Source organism: Ictidomys tridecemlineatus, chromosome 1 (assembly GCF_052094955.1).
Source record: "Ictidomys tridecemlineatus isolate mIctTri1 chromosome 1, mIctTri1.hap1, whole genome shotgun sequence".
Classification (NCBI taxonomy): domain Eukaryota; kingdom Metazoa; phylum Chordata; class Mammalia; order Rodentia; family Sciuridae; genus Ictidomys; species Ictidomys tridecemlineatus.
Window position 1 is genome coordinate 119,045,178 of NC_135477.1, and position 6,491 is coordinate 119,051,668.

The 6,491-nt window shown below is 38.9% G+C and overlaps 1 non-coding gene across 1 annotated transcript; it reads left to right on the top strand.

The window, feature by feature from the left end:
• Positions 1 to 3,458: 3,458 nt before the first annotated feature.
• On the top strand, positions 3,459 to 3,565 carry LOC120886047 (U6 spliceosomal RNA). Its single transcript, XR_005728820.1, has one exon. It is a non-coding gene; the product is annotated as a U6 spliceosomal RNA (small nuclear RNA).
• The last annotated feature ends 2,926 nt before the right edge of the window (positions 3,566 to 6,491 follow it).

A 6,491-nucleotide genomic window follows, 5' to 3' on the forward strand; every position in this document is an offset into this window, starting at 1 on the left:
GTGTGTATGTGTGTTGGGGAGCAATAAAGGTTAAAGGATAGCTAGAACAGAGAGAAGAGAACACAGGGTTGGTTAGATAACTGTTTTGAATAATCCACATGTGAATAATTGAAAATTTACTATATTTGTGCAATAAATTGACCATTACTCAATATTTGGCAACACTGGAATAAATATGGGTAAAATGAAAAGCATCATTCTTTTTCCTCATGCTTTTGAAATTAGGGAATGTCATGGGCCATATAGCTCCTTGTCCAAATGGTAAAATCCTCAATTATTCAAAGCTCAAAATATAGTTTTGTGATCATTTCACATAAATAAGGGCTGGAATTTATCAGAGTTCTATTTGCTTACAAAATATTTGAGTTTATAGACAAGATCCCAAGGGGAGTGTTTATCTCACTCAAGAAAACAAGTTACTTTTCACCTCTTTGAAGTATCTATTTGCATTCCAACAATATGGTAATTATAAATCACTTCTTTCTAGCAATTCATTAAAGCAACTCCTAGAGGCAATGCTTTTAAATAGTGAGGTTATATTTCTTTATTTAAAATCTATAATGAGTTTTAACAGTTTATCTGACTTACTGAAGTTTATTCATACATGATTGTGTAATTTCCAATATTTATTGAATGCTCATCATGTACCAGAAATTGCATTAAATGTTTTATAAATGTGTTTGCAGTTGGTCCTTCAAACCAGAGAGGTGTTGTTATTTTACAACTAAGATGTGGAGAGGTTAAGTAGCCTAACCGAGGTCATGTAGGCAAATAAGTATCAGAGAAGAACTTAAATTCTGATTTTGACACCAAAGCCTTATCCCACAGGCTTAATTGCTTTCCTTTATATTTACTGCCCAAGGCTATCAAAGCATTCAGCAAGAGGAATGACTACGCAGATGCCTATAGAGGGTTGTCCCTAGAAAAATCTCGGTTCCTCTCGGTTCCTCTCGGTTCCTATTCTAGAAACTTGGCATTAAGGGTCAGTTCAGGTCTGAAACTGTAATTCCTATTGTTGGGATAGGGGAGGATAAATATAGATGTTATAATAATTGAATCTCCTTGGGATTTAAAATTTTTCCTCTAGGACAGCAGACTTAATTTATTTTTTTAAGTTGTAGATGGACACAATACTTTTATTTTGTTTATTTATTTTTTTATGTAGTGCTGAGGATTGAACCCAGTGCCTCACACGTTAGGCGCTCTACCACTGAGCCACAACCCCAACCCCAAAGGACAGCAGATTTTTGTAGGATTATCCCTGACAGAAGTACACCTGAGACACTGGCATGAGAAAATCTGGGAATATAACGTATTTTGTGAAGTATGTATTTAGCGCTGTGATGACCAGGCCAGAATGAGCTCAGAAGTTTCTTGAAAGAGTGTAGAACTCTGAGAAAGGGTTATGACCCTGAACTCCCTCTGGAAAATGTGAGGGAGAGCTGGCAGAGAGAGAAAAGGAAGGTGATTGAAAAAGGTTGAGGAGGGGGCATGTGGAGTGTGACTGGGAGAAGCCTGCAACTGGATGAATAATGAAGAACAGCTTTATTACTTGAACTGTATTGAAATAAGAACTAGCTTATGAAGATGGGAAGGGAGCAGCCTGGGAATAAATTAAATGAGAAAGGAAATTGAAGTCATTATTTCTGGCCTGCTGATGAGCAGATGTCAGCATGCCCCTAGCCTCTTGCTGTATTCAGTACTTTCCTAGAGATAAATAGTGGAGCTCAAAGAGGTTCCAACAGGGCTGTGCTGAAAACTCGAAGGCCCTAGGGTATTTTCGTCACAAGAAAAGAGGGCTGGAAGTTGGGGACCAAGCCTCTAGTTTCTGAGAATTTTTTAAAAATTTGAGCTTCTTTACTATTATTACCACAGGATTTAAATACAAAACTAAAAGCAGATCAGGTAAGAATTTATAAAAGAGAAGATTATAAGGTGCTGGGATTCCTACCAAGATGACTTTAGGGATTTGTTGAAGATTCTAGAAGGGAAAAACCCTCACCAAGCCTCTGAGAAACTTTGCAGAGCAGAATGCTTGAAACACTCCTGCCTTAGGGCTTTTCCTTAAAAGAAATCAGGCCAGAGGGCAAGGGAAACAGGCAGTTGGGTCAATAGCTGGCTGAAGAGCATAGATAGGGAGCCTAGCTCAGGGACCTAACCTGGGAAAGCAGCCTCATGTGGAAAGGAATGTAAAGTTGTCTGTGAAGATTCACTTTACGCTAGGAGAGACAGGCAGGGGACAGGGCATGCACCAGAGACCTGGCATCCTCATCATGAATTCTTCAAGATCTCTTCTGCATCCAACAGAAGGGAGTTATTTGCTAACAGTTGGAAGAAATGGGCAGAAATCAAAATATGATTTTTATAGTGCACGCCTGTAATTCCAGCAACTTGGAGGCTGAGGCAGGAGGATCACAAATTCAAATCCAGCCTCAGCAATTTAGCAAGGCCCTAGGTAACTTGTCAAGACCCTGTCTCAAAATAAAAAACAAAAAGGGCTGGGGATGTTGCTCAGTGGTTAAGCACTACTGAGTTCAATCCCCAGTACCGAAAACAAAACAAAACACAAACAAACAAAACCCTAATAAACTGAAAAAAAAAAAAAAAAAAAACCGTGATGTTGTGGTCTCCTTTTGGGTGTATAGACCTAGTTCAGAAAGCGTTTTTTCCTATAGAGTTGATTCTGCTGACTCAAAGCCTATACAGCATGAAATCCTGCCTCTAAAACATATGGCGGAGAGCCTGGGAGGGAAAAAGGAGGGTGCCATGAAAGTCAGAATTCCAATCCTGGGATTCTGGTCCATAAATAGCACTGGAATCAACAAATACTTACTGAACACTTTTGGGTGTAATGTAGGGGAAGCAAAAATAAATGAATAAATAAGTAAAGGTATGAGACTGCTCCTATTCTTTTTTTAATGTTTATTTTATTTTTAGTTGCAGTTGGACACAATATCATTATTTTATTTTTATGTGGTGCTGAGGATTGAACCCAGAGCCTTGCATGTGCTAGGTGAGTGCTCTAAGGCTGAGCCTCCATCCCAGCCCCAAAACTGCTCCTATTCTTGAGGAAATTAATGTGTCTTCTAAAGGGATTGGCCTCTTCATTATGCTTCTTTTCTTCTTCAATGTTTTCACATGTGTGATCATTTACCTCTACATACTTCCTCCTCTTTTCGTGCCATCTTCCTTCTTTGGCTCTTTCCTACTTCCTTTGGTCATTTTCCTCTCTAAATATTTTTTTTTCTGTCTCCCACTTGGTCTTCCCTAACCTCTCCGTACTTTGTCTTTTGGCTTTCCTAACTCCTCTCCTGCCCTGGGCTGATGATAACCTAGAGACATCATGGGCTCCAGGGAAGGTTAAAATTCTGTGATCCTGGATTTGGATGGGCACAGGTACTTCTGATGTCCTAGAACTTGGAAACTGCTCAAAGGAGCAGTTTAAAGAGGAAGAAAGAGTGCTCGCTTCAGCAGCACATAAACTAAAATTGGAATGATACAGAGAAGATTAGCATGGCCCCTGCACAAGGATGACACGCAAATTCGTGAAGCGTTCCATATTAAAGAGAGAGAGAGAGAGAGAGAGAGAGAGAGAGAGAGAGAGAGAGAGAGAGAGAGAGAGAGAGAAAGACTTTTCCTCTATTCTCTTGAGGATTCAGTGATTGAATATATGAAATAAATTAGTGGAATGAAGATTGATAGGAGAAAATGTCTACACATTTACAAGGGCATCACATGAAGGAAAAGTAAATGCCCCCAAACCCCATAAGATCTAGAAACATATATACCCTCTTCACAAAGGGGAGGGGGCATGTAGGCAACTTAGGGGAGAATAAGTGATTTTGGGGAAAAATGAATGAACTTTCAAGAATAAGTTGTAGCTTGTAACATCTCTGTCTGGGTGTGGTGTCAACCTCTCCTCTCCTCTCCTGTGATAAGATTAAACTCTTATTAATCTCTTGTTGAGATTCCTGGGGAGGGGATTCATGGCAATGAAAACCCTTTTCTGCATTTGCTATTCTCTAATTTCCCTCAGTTTAAAGCCCAAAGCAGCATATTTTGTGGTGGTGCTATGGATTATTTATTTGTTTGTTTGTTTATTTTGTTATGCTGGGATCAAACTCATGGCCTCACAAATCCTAGGCAGATATTCTACCACTGAGCTACAACTCTAGCCCAGTGCTATAATTTGAATATGGTTTGTCCTCACCAAAACTCAATCTGGAAGCATGCATGAGATCCTGGATTTAATTTCCAGCACCTCAAAACAAAACAAAAACAAGCGGAGTACAGTGGTGCATGCCTGTAATCCTAGCAGCTCTGGAGGCTGAGAAAGGAGGACTGCAAGTTCAAAGCCAGCCTCAGCAAAAGCAAGATACTGAGCAACTCAGTGAGACCCTGTGTCTAAATAAAATACAAAATAGGGCTGGGGGATGTGGTTCAATGGTCGAGTGCCCCTGAGTTCAATCCCTGGTACCAACCCCCCAAAACAATAACAACAACAAAACAAACAAATAAACAAAGCCCTTCAGTGTTGAGGGATATTGGGGTTTTTCAGAGGTGATTAGGTGTTAAGAGAGATTGATCCTGGATCACCAGGACTAGATTGGTTACTTAGGGAGTAGGTTGTTATAAAGGGAGGTGACCCCATGTGCTTGGCCCTTCTGCACACAGCCATTTTCCTTTCTGCTTTTCTGCCATTGAGCAGCATGTGGCCCTCACCAGAAACCAAGCAGATTCTGGCACCATACTTTTGGACCTCCAGAACTATAAACTAAACATATGTCTTTTCTTTATAAATCACCCAGCCTCATATATTTTGTTATAGTAAAAGAAAACAGACTAAGACAGGTAGCATTTCTTGAACTAAGCTGTCAGAAAGCAGGTGGAACCTGAGTCAGGGAGTCTTAGCCATGCCCAAATTATATTAAATTTGTAAGATAAGAAGCATATCCTGAGCTGGGGTTGTGGCTCAGTGATAGAGTCCTTGCCTAGCATGTGCAGGGCCCTGGGTTTGATCCTCAGCACCATATAAAAATAATGAAGGTATTGTGTCTGATTGCAACTAAATTTTTTAAATTAAAAACAAAAACTGCCCCACTTTCTAGTATAATGGCTCAAAGATATGGAAAAATTAATGTGGAATTGATGGAGAAGAGCTCATTAAAATTATTATAATAATTAGGAAAAAGCAGAGAAAGACCATAGGAAAAGATAGTTTCTTGGGCAAAATATTGTGTTTTCCTACATTTTATATTTGGTGAGTGTGTAGGAGTGATCAACACAGCCAGACTCTGCTTACTCTTTAACTACAATTTCTAACTACAATTTCAATTTCAACAAAAACCTAAATCTGAAGCCCTCAAACCTGACTCTTTGCCTTCACTGAGTGCTAAAGCTCCTGTTTGTATTCTTGGCATTAGTTGCTTCAAGATAGAAGCGATGGGTTTGTGTAAGTGACTTTGTGAGTGAAATGGTACCTGAATTTTCTTTGTTTGGCCACAGGAATACCTTCAGGCATTAAAGTTATAATGAAGGCAACCTTGATCATGGAGTAGAGTTGTTTCAGACTTCTTTTTATACTCCATGGGAGAAGGAGCCTAATTTTATTCCCTTAATCGATAGATGCCTCTTAACTCTAGACTGCTCAGAAAAAGAGGTTAGATAGTTGGTCAGTTCATTGGTTTTTGGTTGTTTTTCAGTCATTTATTCACAAACAGACACTGATGATATGAGAATGGAAAAAGTCATGGTTTCCACCCTTCAAGAGCCACAGTCTTAGCTAAGCTTGGTAGTATTCACCTATAATCCCAGTGAATCAGGAGGCTGAGGCAGAAGGATCACAAGTTGCAAGCCAGCCTGGGCAAATGAGAGAAACCCTGTTTCAAAATAAAAAATAAAAAAGGCTGGGGTTATAGCTCAATGGTAGAGTGCCTCTCAGTTTAATCCCCAATACAAAAAAAAAAAAAAGAGTATTCAATGGTGTATTTTACTATTCTGATGAAATGAGAAAAACAAGAACAATATAGTATTTAAATAAATAAATAAATCTTAATATATTCAACATTGTAGCAAGTATTTAAATAAAGCTTAATATATTTTCCTCTTTAGTGTATATAATATACACTAATATATATATATTAGTGTATATAATTAGTGTATATAATATACACTAATATATATATATATATTATATTATATTATATATTTGAGGCAGGGTCTTGCTAAGTGGTAGAGGCTGACATCAAACTTGTGATCTTCCTGCCACAATCTCCTGAATAGCTGGGATTACAGGCATGTGCCACCAGACCTGGCTTAGTTTATATTCTTGTATATATGTTCTTTCCTCAAAAGATATTGACAGCAACTGGTCATGGTGATGCACACTATATAATCCCAGCTACTCAGGAGGTTGAGGCAGGAGGATTGCAAGTTTGAGGCCAGCTTCAGCTTCTGCCACTTAGCAAGAAAGACCCTATCTCAAAAAACAA